Source organism: Phascolarctos cinereus, unplaced genomic scaffold (assembly GCF_003287225.1).
Source record: "Phascolarctos cinereus isolate Bilbo 61053 unplaced genomic scaffold, phaCin_HiC Scaffold_7;HRSCAF=346, whole genome shotgun sequence".
Taxonomy (NCBI): domain Eukaryota; kingdom Metazoa; phylum Chordata; class Mammalia; order Diprotodontia; family Phascolarctidae; genus Phascolarctos; species Phascolarctos cinereus.
The window spans coordinates 153,985,854-154,006,837 of NW_027556180.1; the positions used below are offsets into that span (position 1 = coordinate 153,985,854).

Consider the following 20,984-nt stretch of genomic DNA (forward strand, 5'->3'; position numbering starts at 1 on the left):
ATGAGCCTAGAAAGCTGGTTGAGACCAGCTTGTAAAGAGTTTTAAAAGCTAAACAGAGCAATTTGAATTTTATCCTAGAAACAACAAGGCACCACTGGGGTTGACTGAGAAGGGAGTGACATGCTCCAATCTACACTTAAGAAAAATCACTTTGGCATAAGTATGTACAGATAGAATGAAGTGGGGAGAGACCTGAGGCAGGGAGATCACTTAATTAGAAGGCCATTATAGTAATCTAGGCAAGAGGTACTTCAACTAAAGCAGGGTTAGGGAACCTAAAAATCTGTTCTGTGAAATTTGGATTCAGTCAAAGGGCCACACTTGAAGACCTAGAGGGCCATGTGTGTCCTTGAGGCTGCAGGTTCTCCACCCCTGGACTAAAGAGATAGGTTTGTAAGTAGAGAGAATGGGGCAGGTACAAGAGATTTAGTAGACTTAGAAAAGCAAAATGTGTCCACTGATTGGATATGAGTAGTGATGGAGATTGAGAAATTAAGTGATGATAACAATAACAACAACAACAACAACAGTAATAGTAATCTGAAGCCATGGACCAGGGAGACTGGAGAAATGGTGGTATCTTTGGCAGAAATAAGGTAGATTTTTTCTTCTCTCCACAAGCTTCACTCCGCTGTAAACATGCTCCCAAGGAAAACTCATCACCACAAAACCCATCATCTGGGAGACTGCATTGCCTTTGGTACTCAGAGCTCATCAGCAACCTCAGTTGTCTCTGCCTCTCTGAATAGAGGGCTAGAGAACAGAGCAAAAGAAAAAAATTCTACCAGAGTCTCCATTTAAAGAAGGTTCACATCCCAACCATTCCCCATTACCGGTTCTCCCTGGAGCCTACTTCACTTTATCACAGCTTGCTAAAAGTATCTTCTCCCTACCCCTTACCCCCTTTCTGCTTCCTTTTGTGTGAAAGCTCCTTGAGCAAAGGGACAGTTTTCAATATTTTTTTAAAATTGTATCCCCAGAGGTTATAACAGTGCCTGGCATATAGGAAGTATTTAATTAATGTTTGTTGAATTGTATTGAATAGTTTAGAAGAGGTGTAGGTTTGGAGGGAAATATAGTAAGTTTTGTTTTGGACATAATGAATGAATTCCTTTCAAATATCCAGTTAGAAATGTTCAATAGGCAATTGCTGATGTAGAAATGAAGCTGAAGGGCTGGATAGATAGGTCTAGTCTAGAGATGGTAATTAAACCCACAGGAACTAATGATGTCACTGGGAGAGAAAGGAAGGAAGAAAGGAGCTCAGGACAGAGCCTTGGATAACAAACACAGTCAGGGGGCACAATTCACATGATGAACTAGCAAAGAAGACTGAGAAAGAGCAGTTGGACAAGAAGGAGATTCAGGAGAGTGCCAGGAAAACACAGGAAGGACACAGTATGGAGGAGCAGAATGTAATCAACAGTGTCAAATGCAGCCGTTAAGTCAAGAAGGATGAGGACTGAGGGAAGAACATAATAGCAAATTGAATCATTTATAACTTTGGAGAGAGGAGTTTTAGTTTAGGGATGAGTTAAGATGCCAGAATGCAAAAGACTGAGGAGTAAATGAGGGAAGACGAAGGAACAGCAGCAAATATAAATAACTTTTTCTGGGACTTGGGCTGAGAAAGGGATATAGAGCATAGTTTGAGGAGATAGTAGGGTCTTGGGCATGCCTGAAGGTAGCTAGGAAGGAACTAGTTGATAAGCTAACAAAAATAACAATAACAATGATAATAACTAACACTCATACAACAAGTACTATATGCCAGGCATTGTGCTAAGTTCTTTACAAATGTTATCTCATTTGATCTGGACAGTAACCTATTGGTGCTAGTATCTTCATTTTATAGTTAAGGAAACTAAAGTCAACAAAAGTTAAATGATTTGCCCAAGGTCACATAGCTAATGTGTCTGAGGCTAGATGTAAACTAAGGTCTTCTGGAAGCCATAGGTGTCCTATCTACTCTTGAGAAATAACAATAGAGGGAATATTTTGCTGCAGAAGATTGGAGGGAATGGGCTCAAGGGTAAATGGAGAAAGACTGCCTTTGGCAAGGCAAAGCGTCATTTAATTATCAGAGACTCGGAGAAAGGAGAAAAGAGTTTAGAGATGATGTCAAGTTTTGAAGTGAAGAAAAGAAGAGAAGAGGGAACTCATATCCAATGGCCTCAATTTTCTCAGTAAAGTATAAGGGAAGGTCCCTGTAGACTATGTGGAATGGGCTAGGGATAGTGGTAGTGGTGGTGGATCGAGACTGCTGTCAGGGTTGGTGCTGAGCACTCAGGCTGGGGTAAAGCAGGTTGGGCACCACATCCTAGTGGAGGGAGTGACAACTACATAGTGTCAGGAGCCGCCCAAGACCATGGCTGGAGGCTAAGCTGGAACACACAGTGAAAAGGCCAAGGCTAAGGCACTGTTTCACTCTCAAAGAGCTGGACTACAGTTCCCAGTGGGACATATCCATAGACACTTGAAGACTCACACCACAAGCCATGGATGAGTGGATTTTACTGCTGCAGTATATAGGGCTGTGATTCTGAAGTATCTCACTGCTGAGGTACTGGAACTGGCATGAAATGCCTCTAAGGATCTCAAAGTAACATGTATCACTGCTTGTCACTTACAGCTTGCAATCCATGGTGATGAAGAGTTGGACTCCCTTATTAAGGCTACCATTGCTGGTAGTGGTGTGATTCCTCACATCCACAAGTCTCTAATAGAAAAGAAAGGACAGTAGAAAACTGCATAGCATGTTATTTTAACCAACTCTCTTCCTTTCTGTCATTGTACTGTAACAGAAGAAATAATGGGGATATGTGGAATTTTTTTGAATAGCTAAATGGAAAAGCATAGACAATTGACTGTAAACATGACAAAACATTTGTATGTTCTTTAGATCCCAAGTTTGATGTCACGTGGCAGCAATTTGTGTGTTGATTGGCTAGGTTTTTTCCAATATGTTTTATACAAAAATGGATTGCTAAAACCATGGGGTTTTTTTTTTAGGCAACTGGGGTTAAGTGACTTGCCCAGGGTCACACAGCTAGTAAGTGTCAAGTATTTGGTCTGAGGCTGGATTTGAACTCAGGTCCTCCTGACTTCAGGGCCAGTGCTCTATACAGTGTGCCACCACCTAGCTGCCCCAATAAAACCATTTTTTACAAACAAACAAACAAAAAAGAATATGTGGAATGTCTGAAGAAAGAATAAAAAGTTTGTAACAGAGTAACTTCTGTATGAAGTGAGATAGGAATTCAATCAGGGAAGACTAAAAGGATTCCCTTGCTGCAATGACGGCATCGCTGAATTTGTATAACTTGAATATATGCTATATCTAGTTAATAGAGTTGAGTAACTTCTTCCAGCTCCGTATATGCCCAACAATAAAATTGGGGACAAAAGACACTTTTTTGTAACTTTTGCTGGATTGCTCTTTTAAAAGATTCTACAAGTTTGCAATTCCAACAAGAATGAATGGGGCCACCTCTTTTAACACAACCCCATGAGAATTGAAGAGAGAGCCTATCTCCTAAGATAATTGTGAGGATAAAATGAGATGACATCTATTCATAAAGCCACTTGCAAACCATTAAGTGTTACAGAAATATTACTATTATTGTTGTTATTATCATTCTTGTTAATATTTAACAACATTATAAATATGAGCCACTAAATGTATTCTTTGCGCAAACAGAAGAAAAGAATAGACATGGTTTCTCAAATGATTTTCTACAGCTGACCACATCTTTAGATCAAGGTCATGTATAACAAGGAGAGAGGCAACTTTTTTTTAACAAGACATAGAGATTACAGATCAAGACCTGAATGCTGCACTTTGAACCACAAAATATTAAAAGATTTAGAGGAAATTCTCCATTACCATTGGGCAGATGTTCCATGAACAACTTTGGAGGAAAAAAGAAATAAATTATATAACATAAAAAAGGTATGATGGGTGTGTGATTTTCACCAGTGGAAGAAATAATCATATTAATAAGAATACTGACCCATCCAAATATCAAGGTATGTTCATAGACAAAGAAAATAATACCTCTCACCCTAACCAAGTTATAAAGACACAAGTATGATATCTAAAGATGTTTAACATTCTGTGCATTATTAATCATCCCAGTTAAATTCATCAACTAATAAAAAGCTTAAGGCCTATTATTACATGTACAGCTAAGTATTTAACATACCACACTAATGTTGCGATTCCAAGAAATAACAATTACTAGAATTTATCTATCATTACTTCCATAACACTACAGTGGAAAGAGTACTGATTCTAAATAAAAGGATCTGGGTAAAAATCGCTACTTAAGCTACTTGCGTGATGTTAGATGAGTCAGTTCATTGGGCTTCAGGTTTTTCATCTGTGAAATGAAGAGGTTGGACAAAATTTTTGCAAAGGTATCTTTCAACTTTAAGTCTATCATCCTTGTGAAAATATTTTATTTGTTTGTTGTCCAAATGTCAAAATGCAATTTGTACTCTAAATGCAATATAAACATATTTTGAAAAACGTGCTTAGATGGTAGAAAATTTGACTACAATGCACAGAAATGCAAAATAGAGTTTTCTTTGAACCTCATTTCATTTCTTTGTTTTCTTTTTATGTCAGAACTGGCAGAATGCTATTTTGAGCATTAAATATGTTTTTAAGGTGTCTTTGAATTCCCAAATATGTGAATGAAATGATTGTCTCGACTTTCATCAAAAATATGTTGTGTTAATTATTTCAATATATAAAAGATAAGGAAACAAAACAGAAAGTAAACCACTTGATGTTTATTGAAAGAATGAGGCAGTAGAGATGATTATTTTGAAATTCAAAGAGCTTAAAAATTAGAACTAAGATTTTCAGGGGCTCAGAAAGAGCTATTTAAAGATGAAAACAATTAATAAGTAAACACCAAATGGGACAGAAATAATTATATATCAACTGGGATAGAAGCACCCAAAAGGGGCTGGCAATTTTTAGTTTATATGGTATTTAAAAAAAAGACACAGTTTTGAAGTGAAAAATAATATTTAATATGGAATGAAGAATGCATCCAACATTTTACCTATTAAAAATCCTTCAATAAGTGCAAATAAAGCCATACAGTGTCACTAATTTGGATCCCACTAATGAAAAATGTAAAGTAACTTGGGCCAAATTTTACCTTTTAATTAGCTATGAAACAAATGGTAAATAAATCTTACAATCTTATGGTTTGCTAAGCAAATTAATTGCAGAAACGATTGCAAATAGCATTTTTTAACCTATTTGAAATAACAAATTGTTTTCAAGCCCTTTTAGTAGCAACACTTGCACATACAAATAAAAGCTAATTACAAATAATCCTCTAATTTATCAAGGCAAGTGTAACATTTCTACTAGTTAACACAATCATTAAATGGAGTTATTATATGCACTTGAAAGTAATCGAAAATGAACTGCTTTTTAAAATTCTGTCCTTTAGGCTTCCAATTAATTCACAATTATCTCATATAGGCTAAACCTGTAGGCCATTAAGACTGTCTTACATTCACTTCCTTTGGAATGTGTGTTTGTATTTATGATGTCTCACAAATTTCGCTTGTTCCATATATAAACGTTTACTTCTGATGTTTGTCTTGAACAACCTCTCAGTTTATGTATTTTTCCTGACTCTCCCCCACCTCTGCCCTATAAGGGGGTGATAACATTGCAATTCACTGTTAAAATGTTTTACTGCTCGTTATTTTTGTCCCTTTGTTGTTGCTGGGTACCGTGATTTCTAGTACCAAAATCCAAGCATTTTGAACGCCTGCTCAGTCTGTCTCCTGATACTCCAGTTTGATTACTTTCTCAATCCATTCACCCCAATAATAAATATTTTATTTGTACTATAATAATTCTGGATTCACGAACAGGCTCCAGGGTTCAAGTTTTAGTCTTGCCTCCAATTAGCTGTACAAATACAGGCAACTAATTTACCCTTGTTGGGCCCCAATTTCCTTATTTGTAAGATGAGGGAAATTGAATTAAATAAACTTTATGGTACCTCCCAGGTCCAACATCCTGTTTCCAACTTGTGCCTTTATGCTTCATCTCAATTCTCCTCTTTTGTTACTCTGCTCTCAATAATTTCTATTTATTCTAATTATAACCCCACTAAACAGCTATAATTTTGGAGTTAGATTTTCTAAATAAATGTGCTCTGAGTAAATGTTCCCATGGTTTTATTTTGTTTATTGCACTAAATTATTTTTAAAATTAATCCTATTGTTGGATGATGTATATTTGAATTATATTAGAAAAAAACTATGAAAGCTGTTTATTCTTAGAATGATTCTAATGGAGATATACAAAGTAATATATTTCACAACTTAAAGGGTTTAATTCTATTTTATGTAATTCTGGAAGAAGATAGCTCATTGCATACATGAAATTATTCAAGAATATTATTTTATATTATTTTTAGTACTAGACATCTTAATTCTATAAGCAGCATAGTTACAGTTAAGCAGAGTTGAATGTAACAAACAAAAATATAATATTGAGACTTAGATACTCCAAGCAGGATAATATAATAAGAAGTTAAAATCAGGCCATGGTGAGTAAAAATACAAACCAACAAAAAAAAATCCTTTTACTTGCAAAGAAGGAACAAAACTTAACAAGTTATGTACCTCAAAGCTAGAAGGCTTGAAATGTAAATTTATTTTTAAATTTTAAGAATGACATGCCTATAATTCAAACTTCATCCCTCAATTTCTACTTTCAAAGAAACATATGTCCATTGAATATTTTTGCACTATTGTACATACATATTAATATTCTAAATGAACAGGCTAAGACTCTCTAAAATAATACCACTGTACTCATTTAGCTTACTTATGTGTTCCCAATAAATCACTCCTTTTCCCAAATACATACACTTAGATTCAGGCACAGGCATGGAACCTATTGTATACACACACTTAAACATCCATTTTCATAAAGAAATTTTAATATACTTCATATGATAAAGAATTAGGGTCCTTATGTAGCATCAGGGAAAAAAATGGTGGGGAAAAACTCTAAAGATCTCTCATACCATGGAAAGAAATAAACATTTATAGGCTGTGTGTACTAGTCATTCAAGAACTGTCAATCATTTTTGTTATGAAAGATTAAACAGTTGGAGGCTGCCAATCAATAGTGCAGAAATATGGAACGGCTTTAAAAAATTGCCATGCAAGTACTGAACAAGGAGAGAAACCTAACACCTCCACCTGAAAACATTTATACCAATGTATTTATCAGTTTTTAAATGTTACTCACTGGGATAGCCTCATAAAAATACATGGCTTATGTTTATGAGTTTCCAGGAGCCATCTGTTACTATATTTTATCATTATTTATTGCTTCAGTAGTGCTCAAAGGGCAAATGATGTTTTAAGCTTGTTCTACTCCCAGTGAAAACAAAGGACAGGGGCCAGGATGAAGACTCTGAAATGTACTGGTTTCATGGAAAGGTCCTTTTCTCCAATGGTTTCTTTGTGAGCTGACAACCTTGTTTCTTCCAACAGCTGTTACTGGGAAGATTTTTGAAAGAGGGCTGGTAGGCAGCGTGAAATAAATCATCCGACAAACAGCTCTATGCATGGGGAATCCTTATGCCAAGTGGGCTGGAACTGTTTCTGTTTCAGTATTTTCTACAGCACCCAGAGTATTATTGATAACAACAAATATCAAATAAGGCGGTTTTTCAGAAAAGAAAGTGTAGGTACTTTGGCTTAAGTGTAAAATTATCTTTGAGTACATTTTAATACAAGAAAATGTTTGTAGTGGGTAGAATTTCAGGCTTAGAGTCAGAAAGACCTAGGTTCTAATTTGGTCTTTGACATTAACTGTGTGACCTCGAGTAAGTCTCCTAATTTCTGTCTGACTCAAGCAGCAATTTAGGACTTATCTACTAAATGCAATCTGTATTATTGGGAAGAATGCCCACATTAAGAGTATCCTAGCTGACAAAATTGCAGTTTAGTATATTTTAATATATAAAGCAAACAACTGAGATAGTGCAAAATATTGAGAAGTACTTTAAAAATCACAGCCCCTATCCTTCCTTGGCTGAAAATAGCCAATTGTTTACCAATTAGATTTCTAGCACATGACATGACTGACTTCTGCAGCATTTGTTTTAAATCAATTTGTCATATGCATGATGCACAGGTTTTGTCCAAACCACAAAAATTCTGAACCAGACTTGCTAAAAACAGCATAAGATACATGGGCATGAGCACTTTGGTTTTTCAAGTAAATGTTTTACTATGACTCAGTGCATTTCCATAGAGGGATGCTACCTTTGTGTGGAAAAACGGGCATGACATGCAGTCAATGGTAAGGTACAGACATCCAGAACACACACACATACTCACACACTCTCACACTCTCACACTCTCTCACACTCTCTCTCTCTCTCTCTCTCTCTCTCTCTCTCTCTCTCTCTCTCTCTCTCTCTCTCTCTCTCTCTCTCTCTCTCTCTCTCTCTCTCTCTTTCTCAGAGTAATCACTGTGGAGATGTGGGTGGTGATTTCCTAACCACAAAGCCCAACCTGTTCTTTAAAACTTTTAATTAGTCATTTGCAAAGTACTCATGGTTGTATAGCATTATACTGAACCCTGGTGAGGGATCACAAAGATACTTTGCAAAATGATGAGATGCTTTAAGTGAGAGAGATACATTAGAGAGATAGCTAAATTTTGAGTAATAAGACATGAGTTTCAAACCCAAGTAGTATACTACCTGTGTGACACTGGGTAGGCCACTTAGCCTCAGTTTCCTCAAATGTAAAATGACTATATGGCCTCTAAGATTTCCTCCAGCTCTAGAGCAACATCAATGTTTGTATGATGAAAGAAACAGCATACATTCAAATATGTGTGTGAGTGCATATCTAAACAAAGTTACCAAAGTAAATATGCATACATATAGGTGACAAAGGAGTATGCTAGAACCAGCTCAAACCACTTAGTCAATTGTTACATTTTCAGTGTGAGCATTAAAATCACCTCAGAAATTAGCAAACACTACAAATCAGGGCTTGGTTTATTGTGTTGTTTTCTAGACTTGAAGTGAAAATATGTTAATGATGCAGATTAAATTTAAAAGCCCCCCACCACCAATTCCAGCTGGTTGTTAAATATTCAACATCACCCCACTGCTACAGACACATACTCATATATACAGTGTGATTGGTGAGTTCTCTAGCTGAAAAGGACAAAAGATGGAGATGGAATTTACTATAAGGTTTGGAGAAAGTGGAGGCACATAGGAAAAAGTGCCAAAAGACTTCATGGAAGAGGTAAGTAGTAAGAAGAGAAATCATTAATGTGCCTTTTGAAAGATAATAATTAATTATGCTCTTGATTGGGTACAAAAGGCACAGCAGTAACTGGTAGATAGCCTTAAATAATTCAAACCTCAAAAGATCTATGATTTAATTTCTGCTATGCCATGTATGTTGATACAATGGAAAGAACACTAGTTCTAGAGTCAGGGGACTTGGGTTCAAATCTTCCCTGTCACTTAGTTCCTTTGTGATCTCAGGCAAATCATTATGTGTAAAATGGGGTGGGGATTTGGACCAGAGAGCCTCTGAGGTTCATTCCATTTCTAAATTTATGAACTATATGAGGTTTAGTAATGGGCTTCTCTGAAGTTAACAAAACTAACTTTGTAAGGATAGCCAAAAGCTCAAGGGCCAGCTTCATACTTGAGATCTTTCTGGACTTTTTTTTTTTGGTGAGGCCATTGGGGTTAAGTGACTTGCCCAGGGTCACATAGCTAGTAAGTGTCAAGTGTCTGAGTACAGATTTTAACTCAGGTCCTCCTGAGTTAAAGCCCAGAGCTCTATCCACTGCACCACCTAGCTGCCCCAATTTTTTTGGACTTGTAAGGAAGAATTTATGCTCTACTGTCACAGCCTTCAAGAATCTAGGATCACTTCAAAGTCACAATAAGCATCCAGAGTACAACACAAAGGTGAGTTCTAGATAAAGTGCTGCAAGAAATTTGCCAATTTCCTACTATCTACTGGAAGCTTAGCAAAGGGTTCAGAGTCATGGAAGAAGTGACACTTGAACTGTACCTTAGGAAGAAGATTGGGAATGCCTACCTTATATCACAGTTAATTTAAATCCTTGTATTATCCTCCTTTTTGGCCATGAGCTCAGAGAAGGCAAGGTTTTTATATCCTCCAAAACTAAGCCTTATGGATAGGAGGAACTTAATGACTGTTTGTTGTATATGCGCAACTAAATCATTGAATTATATCTGGGAGGCCAAGGTCTCACAATAGCAACTAATGAATACCGCATGGTGAAGAGCCAAAGGCCAGTGGAAATTCCTAAATCCCAGAGAGTGGAGGACCCAAGGGCCATCCAATAGTTAATTAGGGACTATTTGTATTACATCATGACCAGGGCAGGCCACATGGACAATAGTCTAGTCTACTTTAATCCTGTTTAGAAAGCTTCAAAAAAATCATCAGAATAGAGAAGTTCTGGCTTGAAGAGGTCTTCTGGGGACTTAGGATGGTATGGACTCTAGTCATCTCCTCTGAACTAATTGGAATCTCTCAGATGGCTCAGAAACATCCTCCATTTTCCCCTGTTGTTACTGTTTGTCTTTTGTTCTCCAAGAGGATTATGACATCAGGAAGGTGATGCTATGACTTGCAAGTGAATTGGATTTAAGTGAGGAAGGGCTGTGCAAAGTCACTAGCCTCACTCTCTCCTCCAGAGTCTTCTGGGTCCCATGGCAAGATATATAGCAGGATGACTGGAAATGGCCCCAGACACAGTGAGAGGCCTTCGCCTTTTTAAGCTAAGATCTTTCCCAGGTCTTTGTTTGTCTCAAGCAACATCCATTTAGTGATTATGGCTAGATAAAAATGAAGCAAAAAAATCAATCTGGGAGGGAAAGACTCTCAGGGCTTCTGGCCAAAACAGAAACAATTGCTATTTACACTCACTCTAAGACATCAGAATCCAGACAATGACCAAATGAAGCTTGGGCTGGCACCTATTGTTGGCCAATCAATGAGGGCCAGAGTGATTTGAGATTCAGGCATGGTCCATAAAAAAAATCTAGCCCATCAACCCCAATATATCTTGCTATGTTCCAGGAACCAAAATTTATATTCCTTTGGACAGAGCACTCACAGGTAAGGGTATGATTTCTTATGGGGAGGAGAGGAAGGAAGAAAGGTGAGGGGGGGAAGGGAGGAAAGACGAGAGGGAGAAGCAAGCTGCATTGCCCAATTGGAACTTGTCAATTGGATCCCCAGTGGGGGCAGCTATTACATGCCACAGCCTGAGGGGTAAGACAGGCAGATGTGTTATAGAATTGTAGGTTATTTCAGTCCTCTTTGGGATAGGATGCCTGAAAGTTCCAGAGATGAGATTCTTAACCATGAAGGGGTCTGTGAAGATGGATGGGGAAAAATTTTCACATTTTAATTTTCACTAACCTCTAGCTGAAATGTAGCATTTCCTCTAATTATTTGAAATCATTATTTTGAGAAAAGGTTCCATAGGCTTTATTAGACTACCAAAGGCATCTATAACACAAAAAAGTTCAGATCCTCTGCTCTGGAGCTATTCAGAGCTCTACATAGGACCTTTTTGGCTTTGTTAGTGTACACAATCCAACTCAAATAATATTTATTATGTCTCTACTACATGCAAAGTTAGGTATTTGAGAAACTAAGACAAAAATTAAAAATAGCCTCAGAGCTTTTATTCTATTGAATGCCAGGGGACATATGATGGCCAGGCTGCCCACTAGAATTATAGCAAACTATTAGCATATCTCTGATATTATGGGCAAAGAATGAAGCTTATTACTTAAGTGATCTGGGTTTTGCATGGATTCCTTAGCTTTTTTTCAGCTGTGCTTCCTTACTGAGGCAGTTGTTGTCATATCTCTATCCTCTCCTAAGATATTCTTCTCACCTCAGAAAGTAGTTACTAAGATCAACTATTATTTATTGCTCAGGTGTTCCTACTAAAGGAGTTAGTTGCAAGGAACCCTCAAACAGCATGCTTATTCTTACAAGTATGTTTCATTTGAGAAGATGTTTACAATTAAAGCCTGATCAGGGAAAAGCTTTCCGGGGGATATAACACTGGGATCAATCATTTATGTTCCCAAAGCACTGCAACTCATCACATGCCTCCAGTCTTGCCATGGTCCGTGCTTTTCCACTGCTGGCCTTGGCAGCCACCTGGGACATAAGTGACAATAATAATCCAAGCCTTCCCTTCTTCTCCCTTATTGTTTAATTTATTTTTTTCAATTAAGCATTTTCTCTCCCTTCCAACTCTTCCACCCACTAGAGAACAAGGTGGAGGAGAAGGGAAAAGAGGGAGAAAAACCTTAGTAACTTCAGCACACAGTCAAGCAAGGCAAATTCCCACATTGGGCATGTCCAAAAATATGTTTCTTTCTATAAATAATGATCAGTAGAAGTGGGTGGCATTCATGGATACCTTGGAATCATGGTTGGTCATGATGTAGAATTAGAGTTCTTAAACCTTTCAAAGTTTTGTTTTTAAATTCACAATATTATATAAATTGTACTCCTGCTTCTGCTCACTTTATTTGAATCAGATCATATAAGAATTCCCAGGTTTCTATGAAACTATACCTTTCATCATTTTTATAGCATAGTATTATTGGATTAAATTCATATACTATAATGTATTTACCTATTCCATAATTGATAGGCACTCCCCTTAGTTTCTGGACAGCTAGGTGGCATAGTGTATAGGGTTTCAGTGACTGGAGAATATTCTAAAAGTAATATTTTCCTAACATTACAATGTTTATAGATCAACCAATAAATACTTACCTTCTTTTAACTTTTTCCTTTATAAAACAATGAAAAGAATTATGTGAGATATTTTCCCAGGGACCAATTAATGGAATATTACTGGAGAAATGGAATCATTTCAATATTACATTCTTGTTTTAAGCAAGAATGGGGGAAGGAGCACAGTTGGCTTTATTGTGTCTAAAGGCAACAAGAAAAATCATTTCATATAACATTTGGTTATCTCTTATTGCTGTGCTCATGGTAAGAATTTTCAAAAGGACCACCCCATGAAAAGGACTGCAGCTTGTATGCCAACATCTGTTCCAGAGGATAAAGAGGGAGAGAAGTTCTATGAAAAATTTTGTTGGGCTAAGATCAAGCATTAAAATTTGGGCCAAGATACTGCCAACTAATGAGAAAACGCCTGGTGTGGGATGTTATGAAGTGTAATAGGGATATTTTTTGTAGAACATATAACTGGAAAGAAGCAATATTATAATTTTTCTTTTGTTCTGTCTTACGATGGCAGGACATGTTTCTAGACTATTTTAATAGACATTTGTATACTTTTTTCTCTCCTTATCCATCTTGACACTTTTATTTTTTACTATTTTAAAAAATGCACATCTGTCCCTTTTCATGGCCTGAGCTTTGTTTTAGACAGATGTTGGTTTGTTCAAATTGCAGTCCAGAATACTGATCTAAATATATGTGCAACTAAATTCACTATGCTTGAAATGTTTTAGCCTATTTCAAACAAACTAGAAAGTCATATATGTTTATCAGTTCAGTAAAACTTTCCAAAATAAATCGATATATATATATATATATATACACATATATATGCATGTATATATGTATGTATATATATATATATATATATATATATATATGTATCTTGATATTCAATTATTTCAATGCAAAGTTAAGAATAAGCAAGGATGAAAAAAAAGTTGACGGAAAATATGAATTCAGCTGCAAAGACAAAGAAAGGCCAAAGGCTAACATACAACGTTCACACTTAAACATTAATACTTCCTAGGAGGAAATAATCTTAGGGTAGTGGCCATGCTAAATACGGAATCACAGCACGCACACACACAAAATGAAGTAGATCATATTTTAACAGACAGGAAATAATTCTTTGCTGATCTGGGAATTATTCCTGAGTCAACAGTGCCTCTAAAGTCAGGACACTGACTTTAAAAAAAAGATCAAAATTAATACAAGGCTAGGAGAATTAAAGTGAGAAAAAGATATATTGGTCATTAAATTAAATTAAAGCAGATGGAAGAAAGGACATTGAAAAGGATTATAAAAATCTCATGCCAAATATTGATGTGAAACAGTTACCACACCAATGTGGTATAGAGGAGAGAGGGCAAGCCTTGGAGTATGGAAGAATTGGGTTCCAGTCCTACCTCTGACACATACTAGCTGTGTGACCAGAGGCAAGTCACTTAACCCTTTGATACCCAAATCTTACAGAGGTATCATCTAACTGGCTAAAAGTATATAATACCTGCACTTAGGCAGAGAGTTCAACCTCTGATGGTTTCCGACACTGATAAAGTCACAGATATGGACAAAAAAAAGTAACTCCCATAAAGAAAAAAGCAAAAAATAAAAATAAAAACAAAAATGAAAGAACCTATGGTTCATTTCAGTTAATACACACTTGGCCCACTTTTCAAAAGGAAAGCTATGCCAACTAAAGTCAACAATTGGAGTTTGGATTTTCAACTTTTGATTTGGAATTTCAAGTTATTTCTAAAAATCTTATAGAGAAGGATGGTAGAAGATTATTAGCAGTATTGACTAAGAGTAGCAAAAAGCAGTTGGGGGGGGAGTTTTATAGAAAGCTTATCTGGAGACCCAATTAGGATGAAACGAGACAATAAATATATAAAAAAATGGAAATGAAGTGCAAGGATTGCTTTTTTTTTTTAAAGAAACAAACTCTTTTTATTATTAAAGACAATGCAATCACTACATTTTGATGATTATATGTCAGTTCTGGATGTACTCACAGAGGAACTGCAAAAAGTACTAAAGAAAACACAGATGAGAAAAGTAGCAGGACCAAACCAAGTATATGCAAAATGAATCCATGCAAGAAGAGACACAATTTAGTTATGTAAAAGAAGGAAAGATACCCAAGACAAGGAAATAATGTCAAAAAGTGCTATAAAGAGAGCATCAGAGATTACCTAACCAAATATCTGCTTTGTCTTCTATATGAAATATTTATAATCTGCACATATACTAAGGGTATCCTTGAAGATAGTATTAGAAGAGAAGAGTAATGCTTTCTCAAGAGAAACATATTTCATTTTATGCTTCTTCACTATCATGTAATTGATTAAAAAAAATGTAGAGAGAATACAATAACCCATGAAGCTTTGGGTTTGTTGACCATAATGAAACAATTATTGAGCAAAACACCAATAAAAGCCTCTTTTCAGGTCCTGGCAGGAAGCCAGGCCTCCACTGCCACCCAGAGCACTTGTTCTTTCCTTCCTTTCTCACATGGTACCTGCAGGCAGCCCTGTCCTCCTGGACAGTGGCTGCCAAGCACCTGATACAGAACTGCTGAGTCTGGGTGGATAAGGCACGTCCCTTGGACCTTTCTTGCTGGCTTCCCAGATGCCTTCTGGGAACCAGCATTAGAACTGCAGGGTCTAACTGTACTCCTGCAGCCGACAACAGATGCCAGCAGTGGGGCTGAGACTTCCACCTTTTTAGATAGTGTTGTTTAGATGGCGGCTCCCAAGAACAGACATACAATTGAAGTTAATCAATGTAGAAGAAGAAATCCCTATAAGCTAATTAACTAAAGTAAAGAATGTGGCTGTCTGAGACAAAAGCATGTCCTTTGTGGTTATTGCTACAAGAACCGTTCACAACTAGACTATACAAATCAGGAGGCAGATAGGGAAACAGGAAGGTAGGCCTTTTTAAGGCCTCCACAGGAAAGGCTGTGGTGTTATTCCAAGGAGAAACTCCCTCCGAAGAAGATCAAGGCAAGAGAATCATTGAGAGAGACAAGAAGCAAAAATCATGGTTAGTCAGGGACTGATGCCACAGGTGTATTCAAAGATCATCGCACATTAAACATGACTTTGGGAACTTGGACTGTTTTGTTTCTTTCACCTTCTTACCATGTGGGATTCTAGGGAAATGCTCTCAAAAGGCAGCATGATTTAATGGATAGGGCACTGGGCCAGAAGTCAAGAAAATCTGAGTTCAAACCTCACCTCAGGTGACCCAAGCAAATCATGCAATGTCTCTGCACCTTAGTTTCTTCATCTCTAAAATTAAGGGATTGGGCTCAGTGACTTCTAAGGATCTTTCCAGACTGAAATCTGTGACTCTATTCGCACACCTTGCCATGGAAATCTGCTTCTGATACTAAAGAGAATGTGATGAGAGCAGAACTGATGACCTGACCTAACTTCAGAAAATGCTAACATTTGCAAGTGTCCTGCGTCTTTGGAGGGAAATGTTCATTTTGTTGACTATAATTTATATGATTTTAAAATTAATGTGAAATGGGAAAAATTGAATTTTCTTAAGAATTCCATTTTCAAGTTTCAATTACTTTTACACAATAAAGCCTGTGTTTTCACCCACCTCCCCAAGCCTGTTTTATAACAAACTGTCTTCCACGCATTCTGTCAACATTGTACAAGAGAGATTCTTTGAAAGAAACAACAGTTATAATTTTGTAACAACAACAACAAAAAAACACAACCCTCTCTGATAATTAATATCAAACACAACGTAAAATTGGAAGCTATGTTTGCCGGTGTTTTAGAGGAAATTCAGTTCAGAGGCCAAGTCAAAACTGAATTCCTAAGTAATGGTGAGGTTATTGTCATTTGTGACTGACATCTTGCTTATTGCATCAAGTCCCAGAATAGCACAGAGCCTCATGAATGAGATCTATAATCACTCAAAAGAGTTTGACCTAACCATTCTAAGTACTCAACACTCAAATAGCCTCATACCTTTATATCATGAATAGTTCCACAGGCACTGGACATAGTGAACACCAAATATAACAGGGGAAAAGCAAAGAAACATCACATTTTAACAAAAAGGAAAGTTGTTATTGATGCAATATTTTTCCCTCTATTAGTTCTCTTGCATACCTCTCATTTCTTTTACCATTTTTTCTTCTACCTCTCTCATTTGACTTTTAAAATCCTTCTTGAGCTCTTCTAAGAAGGCTTTTTGGGTTCAGACCAGTTCATATTCCTTTTTGAGGTTGCAGAGGTGGGTTTGTTGACAATGTTGTCTTCTTCAGATTTTCTGCCTTGATCTTCACTGTTCCCATAATAAGAATCTATCGTACGCTTCTTTTTGCTCATGGTGTTTGCTTATTTTCTGGCCTTTAAAGAGATTGAGCTCTTCTGCTGGGGAGCAGGGGGCACTGACCCAACCTTCTTGTGTTGGGAGCCCAGGGTCTGGTCACTAGCTTTCTGTGCTGGGGCCTCTGATGCTGGCAGTTGGAGGCTGTAAGATTCTGGCAGCTTACCTGGTGTTGGGCTGGAATCAGCAACATTGGAAATCTAGGGATAGGATTGGGTAGGGTGGCACCTGGAGGTTGCCTAATCACCTGGGCCTTTCCTTCCTTTTGCTTTCTTCAGCTCCTTTCAGATTGAGGTTGCAAGACGTTTATCCGCCTGGGGTCCCTTCCAGTGCCTCCCAGAGTTTGCTCAGGCACTGGGATACCTGGTTGCTGTAGAATGTCAAATCACCTGGTGGTTTTCCCCACTGGTTTCCACTGGTTCCCCCACCCTCACTGAGGCAGTTGGGGGTCCTGGTGTTGGTGTGTACCTGCTCCACCACCTGGGTTTCAGGATCTCCTCCTGGTATGCTGAGGTGGGGCTTTCTGCTAGCTTGCTAAAATGCCTCCCATTCTGTACTGCTGCTCTTCCCCCAGGGCAAGAGGGACCTTTCCTGTTAATCCCTCAAGCTACTTGGGTTAGGGGATTGCTGCACCCTGTCTTTCTTCTGGGTCAGTTGTTCCAGGGTTTTTCCTGGGGCCATATTTTCTGGGCTTTCAGAGGTTAATAAGGGAGGGTAATAGCAACTTACTTCTTATTCCACCATCTTGGCCCCTCTAGTAGTTCTCTATATACGATCATGCCACTGATCAAGACCACAGTTTGTAAAGCTGAAGAAGAAAAATTAATAAAACATATGGTGTTGAATTGAAAATCAACTTTGTACTATGTATACAAATAACCAGACAAGAGAAAAGAAAAATGGAAATCTGCAGTGACATTAAGACCAAGAATGCCTTTGTATAAATTTTAACTGCTATAAATCTAGCCACAAGAAAATCAAATAAGCCCAGAAAGTGCCTTCATTAGCCAACTTTTGACTTATTTGCCAAGTAGAGAAATGAAGACCCAAGTTGACACCAGTTTAGAATACAAACTTTTTTTGTAAAATCTTACAAAAAAGGATGATTCTAATCAGTTTTATCTTATCAACCAATAAGTAATTATTAAGTGCTAGTTACTGTGCTAAGTACTGGTAAAACAATCCATTCACAAAGGAAACTATTTGCACAGGAAATTAAAAAAGAAAAAGAAAATCTATTTGTCCAGGCACTGCTATGTAGTTAAGTTGGCCAACCTATAAAGCTCATCCATTAGGTAATAACTTTGATAGACACAGGCTATCAAACTTGTCTCTTAGGCTGTATCTTTCATTGACACAGTCAATGAACTAGGCTTAGATTTTATCAGGAGAAGAGAGTGGGCTATACTGCCTACCGGAAAATATAAAATTCTTTTAGTGATCACATAAGCCTTTCTCTGAAACAAAGGTTAAATTTTTTAATTACAATGTTCTGGTAATATCATATGGCTGAAAGGCCATGGTCCCTGAAGAACTTAAGTTAAATATCACCCCAGTGGGAATAGTAGTCTTTAATATACAAGAGCAGGCTTCAATGTTACAAACAAGGAGTTACCCTGCCTCCAAAAGAGTAAAAGATGTCAGATGGCTAGAGGTAGATATAAAACTCTTCCTGAGATATATCTATGTCCAATAGAAGGGAATGTCCATCCCCACAGGTGGATGAAACAGAACAAAGATAAAAGTTAAGAGCGTTGAGGTTGATGCACTTAGAGGTCAGAGTATTTGAGGAGACATTCATATGTAGAACCTAGCTACAAAGAGCATAGTTTCTTATATCCAGTAGGCACTTAATAATGGTTTGTTGAATCAAAACAAATAATAGTTACTTGTAATCATGAAAGAAGACCTGGTCTTATGGTGAAGGAGAGGGATAACTAATGCATAGTCTGTTTGGTTCATCTTCATCTCAAGAAAGATCTAGGAAAACCCCCAGGACTTTGGGTGGACCCCTAGTGGTGGATTTATGTCAGGATATAAACAAGGGTTATACTAGATGGTCAGGCAAGGAAAAGTTATTTTCTGCACTATTTAAAAGGAAATATTTGGATTGATTTCATCACAGACCCATTCTACAGCTGTAGTATTAGCAAAATACTTAAGTTCTTTTCATTCTTGAAACATTAAAGAAATAACTGGCTAACATAAGATATACTTCACCTATTGAATTTATTTTCATTTCTGCGTCAGATATAAAAAATGGGCTAAGACTAGATGTTTTTCTTTTCTTTTTCTTTCTTTTTAAAGATTAGAACTCAGGTACTTCAAAAATGGTGAAAAATGAAAATTTCTCCCTGTTGTTTCCCAGGTAACTGCGTAGAGAAACGTTTTCTTCTCCAATGTAGTAACTGAAAGGAAACAGCTCTGATTTTTCCACAGGAGCAAGTATTTTACTGTTTAAATTTGGTAAGGAAAAAGGAGGAAACAAATACGTGAGAACAGGGGGATTATGTTTCCTTATTTATCCACCACCCACTTCTGCAGTAAAACCAGGTGCCTGGAAAAAACACACTATACAAGCTGGCTCCAGCCTCTATTTCCAGAACTACTTCATATTACCCCCTTTACATACTGCATAATCCAGCCAAATGGTCCATTGTTGTTTCTGTTCTTTAAGCACTTCATTCTGTCTCCTACCTTTTTACCTTTGGACAGGTTGTCTCTGATCCCTAGAATTCTCTCTCCCCTCCCCTCTGGCTCTTGGAATTCCTTATCTCTATCAAAACTGAACACACCCATTTCTTCCCATTGGAGGCTTTCTTGATTCCCCTCAGTTGTAACTGCTCTCTGTCATCCCATCCACGGAATTAATTTGTATCTATTCACATTTACTTATCTGGTTATATGTTATTTTCCCTTCCTAGACTCTAAGTTCTTTGAAGTCAAGGTTGTTGTTTTTGTTGTTTTTTTTTCTCCTTATTTCACTAATGCCTAGCATTGTGCCTTGTATATAATAGGCACTTCAATAGGGAATCCTTAGCTCACTAGGTCTTTTTCAATTACCCTTCACTAACAAGGCAGAGTAATGCGGCTATTTTTAATGATAAACGAGGGCTTCTTTTGCCACTGTATTTCCCCCTTGGTCTTTGAGGGGATAACCCCATGCTGTATACTTCCTTTCTGTTTCCAATTAATTTGGTTACAGCATTAGATATATTGAAAAAGAATTTTTCCTGAGGATATATGTGGTAATTCTAGTCATCAGCATATCAAGTCTCAATGTCATTTTGTTGTGGTGTAGAGTCACTAAATATCTACTCTACTGAAGATACTATACATCACAATTAAACATTGAAGCAGATATTGTATAGCATAATGATTGACTACATACTTAATTTATTAATTCAATAATACCTGCATGTTTGCATACTTATGAAATGTATATATCTTTACATGCAAATTATCCTATGTAATAAAATACAAGAAATGCAAATATGTCATATTTCCACTGTCTAAGAAAAATGATGGTTTAAGGGTTTTTTGTTTTGTTTTGTTCTTAACATATCAAGCAGCATGGAATAGTTGATAGAGGCTTAGCCTCATAATTAGAGTAGCCTGGGTTCAAGTTCAGTATGTGACACATACTGGGTATGGAACTATGGGCAAGTCACTTAACCTCCCACTGTCATAACTGTAAGCTGCAAAGTACTTCCTTTGGGGAATGAATCTCCTCTCCTTGAGCTCCCTTCAGCAGGGAAGACATCCAA

General features: G+C 37.1%; 1 protein-coding gene and 2 pseudogenes across 1 annotated transcript in view; 2 read left to right on the forward strand and 1 right to left on the reverse strand.

Moving 5' to 3' along the window:
• Positions 1-20,984, reverse strand: part of NALCN (sodium leak channel, non-selective) — a 516,511-nt gene that overhangs the window by 455,336 nt on the left and 40,191 nt on the right.
• On the forward strand, positions 2,369-2,743 carry LOC110192701 (histone H2A.V pseudogene; annotated as a pseudogene).
• On the forward strand, positions 14,824-15,922 carry LOC144454824 (large ribosomal subunit protein bL32m pseudogene; annotated as a pseudogene).